The 16,836-nt window shown below is 34.9% G+C and overlaps 1 protein-coding gene across 10 annotated transcripts in view; it reads right to left on the bottom strand.

Moving 5' to 3' along the window:
- LOC134675591 (zinc finger protein 184) overlaps positions 1–16,836 on the bottom strand; it is a 134,216-nt gene that overhangs the window by 47,360 nt on the left and 70,020 nt on the right. The window lies entirely within an intron of this gene.

The following is a 16,836-nucleotide window of genomic DNA, read 5'->3' as shown; positions in this document are numbered from 1 at the left end:
TCATAAGAAATGAATATTTGTAAAAACAAGAAGATAAGTAAATATTAGTATTAAAAGTGTACATTAAATTTAACGTACATTTGTGCAACCAGCTATAAAACCGTTATAAAACCTAAGCGTTTTCTAAGCGCAGCACAAAGCGTTGCATGACGCAAGGTACGATAAATAATATTAAGTCCCTATAATTCCGTTTATCTGACTTAGCGCTGGAAAGCAATTTCTTTGAGCTAAATTATAGGACGGCGCGTGAAACTTAACGCCGTCTGTATGTATGTAACGATTGTAACGTACACGTACTTAACACAGCGTTGTTTGCATGTGTGTGTAATGTATGAGGTTTTTGTGAAAATATGGTAAGTAGCGTTCTATTTTTTTTATTGAAGTGTCCGACCGAAGTTTCTGCTGAAGTTTCGATATCGTTCGAATTCAACACAAAACTGAACCATCGGTTTCGGTCTTGATTTCGGCATAAGATACGGTTTTAGTCGGATATTTTTTTTTATAAATACGGCGTCATGTTATGTAAAGTTGATGGAAGTAATGTTTTAAAATCTCATTATAATCGAATAAAGTTTAGAAAATGATTACGTACTCGTACACGTATGACAGAAAGCTTTAAGAAATTTATTGAATTACCAACTAGGGAACAAACCTCGCTACATACATCGTAATCGCGTAATGGTAACATTCCATTTCTAACCGCAGCTGCACTACTGGTACTGACGCGTCGCTGTCAGCATTGTCAATTTCCATAGTAAAATGAACAGTAGTGCAGCTGTCGTTGGAAATGGACTGTCACCTTAAGGAACTCGTATAGGAGATGCAAACGTACTGCTCGCCATTAGAGTTGGGTAATGAAGACGCCTATAGCCATTCAAAGATTGCATACAGGTACTTAAGAATTTGGGACGAGTACCGCCGGGCCGGGTCGGGTGGCCCAGAGGCTTTGAATGTTTAAAGGTGGCCACTGACGAGCCTTCCAACGGTCCAAATAGCGTGGCTGCAATCCAAAATCGGTCCGTGAATGTCAAAAACGTACAATGTTTAATATTAGGATGCCGTCCATTTGGACGAGTCCATTGTAACGGCATCCATTTGGAAGGCTCGTCAGTGGCCTGCTTCATAACTGGAGTCACCTTTAAGAGCTTTCCCTCTGCCGAAAAACCTGCACAATTGTGCAAACTTTTGTATGGACTGACATGGCTATTTGTACGTTACGTAAAAATCTCATGTAGAAATAGCAATACATTTGACGTCCCCTCCCCCGCAAAAATCAGCAGACTGTTTTGTACAGAAAATGACAGTCATGACGTGTCCAGTTACTAAAGGGGCCCACTGATTAACAGTCCGCCGGACGGTATCGGCCTGTCAGTTAGAACAAAATTTTGACAGTTCCGTACAACTGACAGGCCGATACCGTCCGATGGACTGTTAATCAGTGGGCCCCTTTAATGCTCCAGAGGTCCAGGGCATTAGCCGAGTAAGTTAGAAACGCCGACTCTTTATACGACTTTTTCAGTTTATTCTACAACCCTTTGAAAAACTACAAAAAAGCGGTAAGTGAGCGAACTGTGTCAGAGTTTAGTCGATACTGTTGTCATGTATAGTTATCTCGCGAATCTGGCTTGCTTTATATGCATGTATATTTATTGAAAACCCTTTGCGGTGCGATTGCAAAGAAACTGCTTCGAGCACGCGATACACTTCGGACCATTATAATGGTGCGCTTATATTATTTATTTTTTAGGAGTCTTTAAAGATTCCTAAAGAATTAACGTTAACGTGGAATCGATGTTTTTGCACAGAGGAAAAGAGACCAAAAAAAAAATAATGGTAATGATCGTGTGTAAAAGTATAAAAGTAAAAAAATAACAGATTTTTTTCTAAATTAGTGATAAGCTTGGAATTAATCAACGGATGGTTGTGAATATGATAAATGATTTAAGATAAAAAGGCAACCCTAGTTTGACCAATAGAAATTATATTATAAAATGTATTAAGTCCGGCATTTGCTTTACGATAAGAAGAGAATCTGCAAAAGTTTACAGCCTAAGCCACAGTGAAAGTTAGAAAGGCTAGATTTACAATAACATATATCAATAATAATTAAGTATTACACTCTATTACACATCGAAAGATAAAAGTCAACAAACTGAAGATACAGAAGTCGATAACATAAAAGTAAAAAATAAAATTAGTGACTAATTATTAAGGCATTAAAAGAAATGTTTTCTACAATTCTAGTCGTTCAATAAATAATATTTACCTCTGGTAATATCTGCATATGGCGAAACGCTTCAAAGTCCAACATTATGGCCGATTGTCGCAACTATTCAAACAGATTTAGATAAAACATGAAACGTGTGTCTTCCGTAACTGTGAATTAATTATGACAATTCTAAAACGGAACGTGAGAAGGAAAATGTAATTAAAACCAATGGCTACGAAAAAATTATTTTATTCAAATTATCTCAGTTAAACAGACAAAACAGGAAAATATTTTACATCCAATTAATTAATATTAGTTTCAACTTTTAACATTTTTGTTATGGTTGTATCTCGAAGGTTTTTCGTTTACCGGTTACGAAATTGTAGGAATGGGATAAAATAAAACGCGGAAAAAACAGTTAGGAGTTTACCTATTATTAGTATTATTACGGGAAACTATATAGACTTAAAAGCATGTTAAAGAAACAATAGGTACGTAAACTCGGTAAACTTTTTTGTCATTTATTAAACATAATATAATACGCCAAATTGTTTTGATATTCCATAATTATAATATGGAGACGTAATACTATTCGTACATAGATCCACCACGGTCATTCTGTTTTAGTACCATTTTTTAATAAAAAAATAACCGACTGGTCGGAAAAATTGAAGGGATAAACTGTCACTTTAGTAGGTTTTAACTGGGATACAAAAATAAGGTTTTGATGCAGGAGCTTGCAAAGGAAGGAAATTAGATTTGTTCTTTGCATCTCTGGATAATTAATACCTATTTTGCAATAAGATTGACTTTAACACATAGATGTTGCATTTCACACCTATTGATGTTAAGGGGCCCACTGATTAATAGTCCACCGGACGGTATCGGCCTGTCAGTTGTTCGGAACTGTCAAAATTTTGTTCTAACTAACAGGCCGATACCGTCAGGCGGACTGTTAATCAGTGGGCCCCTTTAATCTTTTCTTGGCCCGCGATTGCCCGGTAGATAATTTCTTCTAGCATTAAGTTCGCCTTTTGTACACCTTTAACTATGCACTAAAGTTGAAATAAAAGGTGAACCGATTAAATTGTCCGGCAGTGCAGCCCTTGCACGCGTGTTAGAAAGTGGATCCGCCGTCGGTATCACGCAACGAAGAAATTGTAAAGAATTTATGCTCTGATACGATATGATAGAGGTTCAATTCCCGGGTGAGGCACGGTCACGGTGATTTATCGCTAAATGTTGGCAAAATAGTTTTATGTAATGAGAGTAGGAAGAATGTTTTTAATGATGATTTTTCAGGTAGTATAAGTCGCTATTGCTTAAAATGTTTTAAAGCCTAGTGTAAAGACTACGCAACTTTTGAGACTTTAAGCACTTTTTCAATTAAATTGCCATGATTTTAAAATATATCTTTTTATTTTATGCTTTTTGTAAATATTGATATGTCTTATTTAGATATAATGGTGACATCGCGAAATTGTGTGTATACGTGTAGGTACTGTATAGTATTTACAACTACATTATAAAACCAAGGCGAATTGAAAATAAATGAAAAATGTATTCAATTAATAAAATGTACTTATATAAAATCTTATAATAATGTAACTTATACATCATTTTAAAACAAAATTCCCCGTCCATAAGAATGTCGATGTCAATTTTTTGACGTCACAACTTTTTCCGCCAAAAATGACATCGTAAAACACGACATCCCTAATGAATGCTAAGTGACTGAAGCCTTAAAAAAAAGATTGACCAATATACCATGACCCGTCTATTCCTACCCAATATACGTAATAGGGGTTTCAACTTATACTGGACAAATGCTACATTGAGACTAGTCTACTATAGGTTGATCCCTGCATTGGTAGTGATTATAGGTGATCGTAGGTCAGTCATTTTTGGTAATGTGGTTAGAGTTGTGAATAACTGTGAAAAATCTCCCATCGGGAATGAGGAGTAAAAAAGTGTGTACGTCAATGCGGCAGTACCAGTTTTATTTTATATGTATATTGTATAGGTTTTCTGTTTCAAAAAGTTTTTTGTTTCGGATAGATACCTACAAAAGGAAATAATTTATAATACATAGGCAGTTATATCTTTTTTACATGTAATAAGTGATATGTATATGATAATATTGATGATCAAATATGTCTTCTGGCTATATTTCCATAGCTAAAAAATAGAAGTTTCGGTATTTGATAAAGTTTGTTAAATCGCTAGTCACGCACATATATCACTCTAGCACAATATCAATTACAAAACTTATATTCTCAAGCAAGTCTCTTGTATCTTGTACTAGAACTCATCCTGTTATAAACATATAGTTATCATCACATTATTTTGCCAAATCCACAAGCCCACATAGTTAATTATCAAACAAAATTATGTCCAAGCTAATTATTTACTAATATGCGATAGCTAAACTTATTTGTGTTTAGCGACGGTATTACCGTTGGGATGTTTACGCATTGCCTATTATACGCGTGTATGCGCGTTAATTTACTATTAGTAATTAATGATTAGATATGCCTATATTTTTTTATTATTATTGTATAACAGATGTATGCCGAGTTGTGGTTAAGATGAGCTAAATTGTATCTGAACAATATTCGAGTGTAAAAATTTGATTGTGTACTTACAAAACTGCTTAATACTTACTTACAAAAATATGGAAAATCTCGATTGAATTACAAATGATTTCGTTTATTGCGTGTAATACTAAATACCTAAAATGTTATTGGCAATTAGAGAAACTCATTTTTAGGTGTTTGAGCAAGCCATTATTATATGTAAAAAGATAAAATGTCTATTAAGTGAAGTTTTTATTAAAACACAGAACATTTAGTTCAAATTAAGTCAATCTGCTCTTTTTTGATGCAAAAATAACGATACTTACTTACTACTTTTACTTATAACTTTTTTGTAATCATTACAAAATAAAATATGCAACTGGTCCTGCCATCTTAACGGAGCCACTCGGACACCCCCTTAGAACGTAATTGAGGCCATAAAAAATGGAGCTTTCCATAAAAAAGGAGTGAAATATACCCGCCGCGCAAATTGTCCCGTATTATGGCCTATTAAGATATATTACTTAAGCCTTTGCTTTTAACTAGATTTTTACTATTTCCGAACGTGATTTTTGTTATAATTTTCCGGTCTTATTAAGTGGGTACGTGTTTATAGATAAATTTTACACTAACAAGTGTAATATTTACTCCTATTTTGCAAATAAATAATTTTTTTTTCTGTGATTTGTGTACAAGAAGTGACAACCCTACAATAATATTGTTAATGCAAAAGTAACTGTCTCTTTGTCTGTTGTCTTTACGCTACAACTGCTGTACTGATAGATAACATTAGGATAGTTTGAGCCGAGTTGCGTGGAAGAAAGAGAGGGAGGTCTTTGCCCCGTACACACACACACATCATCATCATCATCATCTCAGCCATAAGTCGTCCACTGCTAAACATAGGCCTCCCCCTTACGGGGGGGTGAATGCCATAATCGCCACGCTTGCCAGGCGGGTTGGCGATCGCAGTCGAGTACACCGAATTGGAGGGACGCTGCTGCCCGTCCACCGGTGGTCTTGGACGTAGTTTAAGGACATACTCGGGTCAACACACACAACAGGCGAATAAATAAAATAAAGAAATTGGATAGGTAGGTACTTTACATCATGGAAATCATCATTATCATACAACACAGACGTAGTCACGGGCAAAAGATAATGTAAGTATGTACTTACCTACGAACAAACCTACAAAATAATAAAATCAAAGTATGTATCTATTTATAAGTAAACGCATGAATTCAGTTTTTTTTTAGATTTTAATACATACAATGACATACAATTATTTTAAATAGAGGGAAGGAATTTTGCCTTTAAATTATTTTGCGGTTTTTCTCCGGTTAAACTACATAATTTATATTTAGACATGCTTGATAATGCTTACCGTTTTAATATTAATAGGTACCTATTTATATTTAGTTCTTTAATAATTCTAATCTTTAATATTTATTTATTTTATTTGACCTACGAAATTTTACAAAATCAGTATACTGTACACTCTATCTCAAAATCAGTAGGAATCTATCTTTTTGGTAAATTATTCAACAGTTACCAAAATGTGATTTTGATTAATCAGGCGAGAAAACTTTTCCATCGTTATAATATTTAAAAAACAAACATTTTCCTTCATCGCTGCAGTTAAACTGCATCGAAATGGGCTGCAGTTAAAAATACTCGGCCCAAAAAGAACGGAGTCAAGTTCAAAAAAGCGCGTCAGCGGACAAAGAAGTGAGTCAGGCAAGGCCGAGTATTTCAGGAGATCCTGCCTCGTTAAACAACACGGTACAGAAAGAACTAAGGGAATTTACTCTTAAAAGTTTAAGTTATGAAAAATCCAATAGGGTATTTGACTGTATTTAAAATAACTTATTTTACACATGAATGAAATACCTAAAGCATTAATAGAGAAACGTAGACAGCAGTTATTTTGGACACAATTTCTGTTTTTCAATTTCTATGAAAATACGAGTTTATTATTTATTTAAAATGTATTACACAAAACATAAAAATAATGTACAAATGGCGGACTTAATGCCCAATGGCATTCTCTACCAGTCAACCATCGGGCCAAACAGAGACGTGAGACGTGAAGCCGTTTGTAAACGTCGGATTCTCACAAAATGCTTGCGACATATATAAGTATGTATAGTTCCTAATGTTTGAGTTTATTATACTTTTTACAAGCTTTTATTTAGTTTCACCTGACCGTTGTATGTCTGTCTGTCTGTGTGTAATCAAATCTTGCAAGTTAAATTTGATCCACTTGCCGGTTTCCGATTGAGCTGAAATTTTGCATGCATGTATAAATGGGATGACAATGCAATATTATGGTACCATCAAGCTGATCTGATGATGGAGACAAGAGGTGGCCATAGGAACTCTGTGATGAAACAGCGTAACCTAATTGTGTTAGGGGTTTTTAGAACTCGATGAGTATTAGTTGTCTGTCGTAAGAAAAGTACAGTCAGCGATAAAAGCTTGTAACAAAAATGAATTTTTTGCCAAAAACTTATTGTGTTTGCGATTATACTAAGACGTAAATGAAAGAAAATAAACATCTACCTGTCCTACCGGCCATACTAATTGTAAATCATGCAAGGTATTTAGCATCAAAAATAACAGTAAGTAGGTATTGCTAAAATTCTGGTCTAAAGCACGGAATAAATTAACAAACACATTAACTAATTAAACTGTTACCTTTATAAATATTAGATCGCGATAAAATTAGAAGTGTAACAAATCACTTAAGGATAAAAAACTACAATGTAGTTTCCCCCGTTTAACCAAAAAAATATACTCGTGTTATAAGGACATAACTCTCATACACTACAGATGATATTAGACTTTACGGACCAGCTATTAGAGTCGGTTTTTAAAGAGTCTGAGAAAAAATGTACAGTGTGTTACCCAAACTTTGTCATAATAAACACGGGAAGTGACAACTCGCTAATTGTCACGTTTACACCTGTCGCGTTGTCGCCTTGTCATAATTGTCACCATTTATATTTTGCGTGAGAAACGACATACTTCGGAGTAATTAAAAAACGCTAGTTAGGGAGTCAACTAGGTTTTTTCATTCATGCTACTTCCGTTTTCCTAATACTTAGAGCACTTTGTTGACAATTAGCGCAATTTTCTAGCCATATTTTTATGCAACTTTGTATAGATAGGCGATGTCAAACAGGTGTACTATGATTACTATGAACCTTACATCTTATGTAATAAAGTTGAAAATACAACGCATTTCTTTGACATAAAAATATACGATATTGTCGGTTCGAGTAGGTATACGAGTAAATCATATACCGTTTATTTTATAACTGTTGCAATTTAATCGTACATAATCGAGTTTATTTTTATACGAAAGATTTCCATGAGGTTTTGTACCTTTTCAATACTTATAGTTTTTCTTAGGATATACCCAGATAATCTTTTTAGTATACATATACTATCCAGATAATCTTTTCTGGTTATCTCAAAAATACAGATTAATAAGCGCATTGGTTAACTTCTGTCACGAATAACTAGTTTCATATCATAAGTTCTAATCTAAATAGAATCACTTCGATATATTTTAGTATTTACATCAGTGAAGTGCTTTTAAAAGTAACATTAAAGTCCTTTACCTTTACCTAGTTAATAGTTGTATAAATAAAATGTCACGTATACAAAGTAAACTTATTAGAGCAACAGTATCTCTGTTGCAATTAAAACGCTATTAATTAACCTTAAATGTTCTCGCTTTACTCAATTCTAACATTTGCTATTGACATAAATACGTGTATCTTTGCTACTACCTACGTATTCTTGAAGTATCATGGTGGTTACTTCCTATTACCTACTGCCGTATTCGAACTTCAAGATATTCACAAGAGACGACACGTACTAGATCCATTCTAGATACGTTATAGTTTGGATATCAACTAGTTCTCTTTTGCAGCGCAATTCGGGCAACCAATGTCACTTTTACGTTAGATAGAATAAGATATCCATTAGATGTGAATTGGTTCTCTAAGTCATATCCTGTGGAAATCGTTCAAGAGTATCTCCAGAATCGCGCAAATGTCAAATTTGACAGGTTAGATCTTAAACATATTGTTATCGTATCTTAGTGATATCTAAAAGATATCTAATAGATGTCTATTTCAAAATCCGAATCGGGCCCCTAGTTGCCTAGTCCTGGTCGCGTAGCCAACATGCCAATCGCTAACGTTCCGTAGTGAACGAAACGCAACTGTCACTGTTGCACCAATATGGAAGAGTGATACAGAGACACAAAGCGTTTCATTGTTGTAGCGCAAGCGATTGTCACTTTGGCTAGGCCGGAAGGCCAACCACCGCAAAAATCGGATTTAGAAGAGAGTCTTTCGGCGCGATTCGGGAAATGATTTAGAGATTCACTAGATATGAAATAGTAAAGATATTTATCTTATCGAGCTGTTTATCCATCTCTATCGTTCTTAGGTAAGTCCCTACATTATTTGAGTTTCAGGAACAATATTCGAAGTTAGATGTCTGCCCCCCTGTGACTTTATCTTCCTGTTTTATTTTTGCAAGACATGCAATAAAAAGTGTTGATATCGTTCAGTATACGATGAACAAGTCAAGGCTAAAAAGCTTATTGTGTATAAATGAGTCAGGGGCAGGATGTTGACTTTCTTTCCGCGATCCTGACCTGTGACTGCAGGGAAGTGTAAACAATACCACTTTTATATATATTCTGGGCGCCATTTTTAAATTTTAACCGATTTAAAGGCTCGCAGATCTAAAGAAATTATGTACCTGTTTATTTATTTTAGTTAGTTAGAAATGACATACAACGAAGAGCACGCATGAGTCATGGAGTTTAAGGGTCCATATGCTACGGTGACCGCTTACAATCAGCCGGTGTGTGTGTATATTTGTAGAATAGCAAGCGCGCATAAGATTCCTTAGGATTACGTCCATATGTTACATTGACTGCTTACAATCAGGCGGTATATAGGTATGCGTGTTTGATGCCGACATGGTGTAAAAACATTATTAAGGTTTTATAAAACGAAATTGAGACCGCAATGTTGCAGCAAAAACGCAAAATGTATGTTTATTTTTGCTATTAACTGACGATCCGCCCCGGCTTCGCACGGGTTAGCAAATTATAGACCTAAACCTTCCTTAAGGACTATGCACACCGGCTGCGTGTGCGTGACGTGCACGTGCGCGTGCGGCGTTGTATTATACAGATCCTTATGAGAGACGGCACACCGCTTGCGTGACGTGGGCGTGTGCGGCTCCAACATTTTAGCGCACGCACACGCGCACGTCACGCACACGCAAGCCGGTGTGGCTCGGCCTTTAAGAATCACTCTATTGATAGGTGAAAGCATAAAAATCCGTTCAGTAGTTTTTGAGTTTATCGCGAACACACAAACACAGACAGACGCAGCGCGGCGGGTGACTTTGTGTTATAAGGTGTAGTGATTTGAATGTTGGTGTTTGAATGCTGGATATAATTCTTCCTACTAGCAGGCGTGGCTCACTCCGCGATTTCGTCGCTTTGCTACACGTAGCTAAAAGTACATCCGTTCGACCTGAATTTTGGGGTTTGCCATAAGCCGCGCGTGGCGCTGTCGCCACCTAGCGGCCATATCTGTGCTGCTCGTGACAGACGCGTTTTGTTAGAGAGTGAGTCTTCTGTACACTAGTACTATTATTTATTCTGTGCTACTAGTGTTTATTGTGTTATAAAATCAATGAAATCACCGATTGAAGGTGTGGGAGGCAGGTTTGTTTTTCTCATGTAGGTGTTTGGCGATCTGCCCGAAACTTGTGGTTGCTGCTACATTATTGCGTTGAGAACTTTTTGTGGGAGATACCAACAATATCAGTAATGAGAAATTTTACTTGTAAGATAAAATGAAGATTTTGAAAGCAAAAATAGGATCCGATTGTGATCGGTAACACAAATATTAATGTTCTTTTAAGCTTTTGAGGTAGACTACAAGAAATTGTAGAAAATTATTGAGAGGACCACTTCCTACGTAACTGTCACATTTTGACGTAAAATGATTAAACATGGGAACAATTTAGTATGGAAATTTTTAGTTCCAATTTATTATAGGTAATAGGAATTAACCTTAAAATTCCAATTTATAATAATAAATCTTAATTCACAGAAAATATGCCTAATAAAATGTACACATACTGCCTTGGCGCAAAGAAAAATACCTTTAATTTTGAAACAGTTTAAATTAAACCCAATTATACACTTTAAAGCCAATTTGGTAAACATAGAAATGCCGGTTATTTCAGTTGATTTTTACAACGGACCCCTAAAATCATAACTCTTCACCAACCTTGGTACGGTCACGTAATAACAGAGTATTACGGGGGCGGCCGACTTGTCTTTTACAAATGACAGTTTTTACTGACATCTATTGCAACATGTGGTGACGTGACAGTACTATGCGTATTGTAACAATAAACGGTTTTTTGCCGTTGTATAACAATTTTGATGTCAATATTTTCAAACCTATGAAAAAACGTTGGATGAGCTAAACATGTGGATTTTACATACGGCCTAATTCGAACTTTAAGATACGTCAGTTAATAAATCTACAAACGATATGGATTAGATATGTCAGTGTCAAATGTGACGTTTCTTTAAACAAATACGTCACTTTTGACACTGACACATCTAATCCATATCGTTTCTAGATCTATTAATTGACGTATCTTAAAGTTCGAATAGGGCAGATAGACTTTAAAACAAAACTTTAACTAATGTTTACAGCTTGTGTGCATATCCCTACCAATTATAATATCAACGAAGCGAATATAACTCTATCTGTCTGTCTGTCTGATACCTCTGAACCGCTGAACCGATTTAGATTGAATTTGACATGAATATACTTCGTGGCCCCGGAAAGGAGATAGGGTAGTTTTTATCAATCATCATCATTCCAAGCAGACACAGTCGCAGGCAGAAGCTAATTTCGATACGTCTACAGAAAAGACGCAAATAATTGCTGTGTATTGCCTATAACTTTTCCTTACATTATAATTAGTGTCAATGAACTCTGAGCTAACGAACTAGTCAAATGACTATCGGTCCGATTCGAACTTCAAAATACGTGAAATATTACATCTAGATACCATATGGATTACTACGTTTCTTCAAACAAAAAGTACAAAAACGTCACTTTTGACAGTGACATATTATCTAACCCATATCGTATCTAGGCCAAATATTTGACGTATTTTAAAGTTCGAATCGGGTCATATATTTAAAAGAGCATTTTGACCAATAACCAGTGCATCCTTTCAAAAGATCCAATAAAAAGCGCCATTAATACGAGCGCGACACTGACCTATGTCAACAATGCGGGTGTGTGCGTGAGCGTGCGTACACAAGTCGCGGGTGTGTGAGTGTAGCGTGCGTACGCAAGACGAGGCACGGAAAATATTTATACAACACTACCTTCTGCCCGCCACTTCGTCTGCGTGCGATGATGATGATTGATAAAAAACTACCCTATGCCCTTCTCCGAACTTTAATCTATCTTGATACCAAATTTGATCTAAATCGGTACAGTGGTTTAAGCGTGAAGAGGTAACAGACATACATACTTTCGCATTTATAATATTAATATGTAATATATATTATAGTATGGAAATACGGCTTAAGTATCCCTACTAAGTACAGACTGTTACAGTTACCATCATTGTATCAACCAAAAAATACAGCCATCATCATCACGTCAGCTAAAAGGGACCTCTTTCAAGAATTTACACATTTTTTTTCTTTTAATTAACTGACGTAAGTTATGGCGTAAATGACGTTAGAGACCAAGTTGGAGACGACTTTTTGCCCTAGCAAAGAATGTGACTGTTTTTTTGTAACTTTATGTGCAAGGAACATTGTTCTTTGGGATGTAATTGTTATACCATTTATAACTTACTAAACTTTAGCATTTTTACGAAAAGTTGATATTATGATTTAAAGAGTAACTAACAAATACCTAACTATTTTATCACAAGTACCTATCACATTTTTTTATGCATTGATGATCCTCTTTGTATAATAAGTATTCCAACCGAAATTTTAGTCACCTTTTTAGCATTTTTTTCGTTTGGTTCCACGATTTTTGAGCACTACAGAAATATGAAAGGTAATAATCCCTTGAATTGTAAGCATAGTTTGACTCCTAAGCGTAGAATGACGATTTGGAACCGTTTTAAATAAATACATGGAATCTGGATATGTATAAAAACTGTGATGCGCTGTCTGTGCCCGCCTATAGGCAGGCAGACAATGACATGCGCATTCAGATAACCTCATTTCTTTCCGCGATAGCACACACACAAACGTCTGTTGAAGCTCGTTTCTGAAGCCGGCGTAAAAGGTGAGTGTATTTATGGTACGATGACACAATGAGCGTTAAACTTCTTTTGTTTGCTAAAAAGTTTTTTAATAGTTAATTTTGTCTGACATTCAACATTCGGAGTTTGGACATCGTCTGATTAATATTAGGCTGAAAAAACCCTTAAATTGTCTAGATAGAGCCAGATTAAGATAACTCTGCATGGCATTTGCAATGACAGAGTGTCAAAATTTGAAATTTCTACGAAAATATGACGTTAATAAAGACACACCTACATTTTGTTCTGTTGATATCGATACACAGTTAGCTTCGACGGACTCTAGATGCTCGCATTTACACAAAACTAAAGATAATTTACATAATTCAACCGACAGTATTTTAAAACTGCGACCACCTTATAAATTATTGAATGATACACGACAAATTTAATATATGAGTCGTTAAACTCCTATTTTAATTTAGTTACTACAACTAACAAGTTATGTAGTTACAAAGTTAATAAACATATCTGTAGTCAATTATCCCCACCAGACAAAAAACAAACTATTATGCAAAGATACGTCCTACGGCATTCCTCGCAAAAAGTCGTAAGTGCTCAATTGTCTTAACGCTGTAAGTGTTAATAAAAACGTTTTTTGTGTGTGTGCGTGATCAATATGGCTGCGTACGGTGATGCAATGGCTAATCGTGTTTGTAGACGCTTACTGCATTTTTATACTGTTATGTAATTTGATGACACGTTTAGCTTCTGACGTTGTCGGTTGTTTTTGCGTTGTTTTTTTTCCTTTATAACCTCAGATATGCATAAGAAAAAAATACACCGTTTGGATTTATATGTAATGTCGTCTCTATTACATTTTTCAAAGTTATGATGGCAACATAGTAAACTTTCTTTATCTCACATCTTCATAATATTTGACATACAGGTATGTAAACTATGAAAAAACTAATTGGTCCCGTCCCGTATTGTGTGGGAACTATTGCCACATATATATCAAAATTATTGTATTAGAGGAAACGATAAAATTAAATCAGTTCCTAAAATTTACTATATAAAATTTTTATTATTTTAATGCACATTTTTATAAACTGAAAAACAATATCATGCAAAGAACATACCGTATATTACAAGTCCATAAAAAGGTTAAAGGTAAAGAAATAAAGCTCAACCTTGTAGAAAAAAGGTATTAAAGAGTTGGTCCTTAAGGGGTGAACGTACCTTCAGGGCTATTGATAAGAAAAACAAAGGACACTATCATAAGAGTAGGTATCTAACGTGAGCCAGTGAACTTTAAGGGCCTTGATTTTATCTTTTTTATAAAGATAACTTTATTAGTTTAAGAGTGCGTAAGATTTTTAATGTGTAACGTTGAGGTAGGTAAAGAATATGGCCTTAGTATTATCATTATTAGCTACCTTTTTCTTGGTTGAATAACATTTTTTTATTTTAATAAAATAAGCATAAATGCTCATTCAGACGGTGCAAGAACTTGGTCGGTCTGATTGGTCGGCTGAATTGGATGTAGCCAATAGTCCTCAATGTAACTAAAATCGCATACGAGTGCGCGCGCCGTCTATCCGCCCTTATCCTGGATGTGTGGTCAAATTAAATATAAATATATTTATATATCTGTACACAAACTCCCTTCAGATACCTACCAACATTTTCTGACACTTAAATTTATGATAAGTTCTCAATAAACTTAGGTACTTACATTTGATTTCAATATACGAAAAAGAGAATAAAATAAGATAGGTACCTAAGTACTAATTTATTCCAAAAACAGCTCAGTAGGATGTACATCATTTCTTGTAAAAAAATTTTCATCCGTCATAAAAAAACTTTTAAGCATACGTGATGTACTTTTAGTCCATTTTTCATAATTTTCCTATTCTACTGTAAAAGTATCGACTCTACGCACGTTATTGTGGCTGGTCAATACTTCGCTCAGTCCAAACGTCGTATCTCCATACGAATTACGAAGTCACTTACGACATTTGGCATAAAATGCACAATTCATGCCTTATTCATACAGGTCACGATCAGGGACAACGAACCTGAATTTTTACATCGATTACACCACAATAGTAATCGAGTCCATTTTTAATCGATTATTTTTAAACGGAAATTAAATTTGATTGTGTGGTAATGTATTAATGATTTGCTTTCAGACTTTCAACTTCGTACTTTGACTAATAGAAATAACTGAAATATGTAAGTATTTTGTATGTTGATGTGGAACATACTTTTGATATAAAAAAAAAACAAATAACATTTATCTCATTTTGCAATTACTTTAAAGGTGGGTAAGTATAGAAAAATGATTCTTGCAAAATTGCACAGAGCTATAATTAAGTTTTAAAATTGTTATAAATATCAAAAGAAATGGGACTAGGGCCTGAAAAACAATCAATTTACAGCCCATGCATGACAAAAACCAAAAACTGCTTTAGCATTAATAAATCAAATTCCAAAAAGTCCCATACACCATTACGCAGCAGGAAGGTATCGCAGTAAAATAGCAATATCTACCACGTGCCACAATAAAAATAAATGGAGAGTGCGGGGTCGCTCACCTCCCTAACCTAAGACACGCTGCGCACACGCACACACGCGCGCCACGCCCACAGCCGCAACAACGGAAGGATTTTGAGCGGGTTTCGCGATTGTGATTTTTTTCTAATGTTTGCTAAATTTTATTAACGTATACCTTTTTTATAGTGCGTCAGTGGCAAACAAGCATACGACCCGCTTAATGGTAAGCAGTCACCGGAGCCTATGGGCCTAACTAACTAACAATTCAAAAGTGAATGTTTTGTCTTTGAATTTAATTTGACGTTTGTTAATTTTTTTTTAGAAATGTTTTTTTGCATGGTTATTCATCGCCACATTGAAACTTTACAGCATGCGCAGTTTTTGATCATGATTTGAAATATAAATCGTTTGGTAAAAAAAAATTAAATCTGTTAAAGGTTCGGCCTGGTTTTTGCGTACTCGTAATTAGTCATAATTCTCAGTGAAATAATAATATAAAAATATAAATTAGACACGACTTATGAAATCATACACTTGATATCAATATTATGAAACATCTTTTTTTGCACTACAGTCTTACTTAAATAATAAAAGTCGTAAATACTATATCATTTCAACTGTTACTTACGTCGTTTATGATAATAACAGAAATATTGCGGTAGGTCACAAAACCCAACAAACAATAATCAGCATTCCGAGTAAAAACAGTGTTCTACTTAAACCGCAGTAATTGCAATTACGCTATTTTATCATTATATGTGTCCACTGCAAATTGAATCACAATTTATAAAAAGTCTAAAGTCTCTATAGCGCTCATACTTATTTACGCCTCACTATTATAAAGAAAGTTAGAATGATCAGTTGGTAATAGACGTAAGTGACATTTATTAAAACGTACTTACGACGTTTTTTAAAATAACTGACGCAGATATTGAAAAACGATATCGTATTCTGCGTACGTTGCTCTCTGTTAAAAATGTATTTATGTGTGCGTCTTGACCTACGACAAGAATGTACTTATATGTGTGTTTGTGTGGACGATGATTCGTATTGGTCGGAATTTTCGTTCAAGTGTCAAGTTTTTAAGACAGGTACCTATTTGAAGTTGTGTTAGATTTCAAATATGCCGTAAATACATTGTTTAATTAA

The sequence above is a fragment of the Cydia fagiglandana genome, chromosome 22 (genome assembly GCF_963556715.1).
Source record: "Cydia fagiglandana chromosome 22, ilCydFagi1.1, whole genome shotgun sequence".
Classification (NCBI taxonomy): domain Eukaryota; kingdom Metazoa; phylum Arthropoda; class Insecta; order Lepidoptera; family Tortricidae; genus Cydia; species Cydia fagiglandana.
The sequence above is the reverse complement of the archived record's forward strand: the minus strand, read 5'-3'. Positions and strand labels throughout refer to the sequence as shown.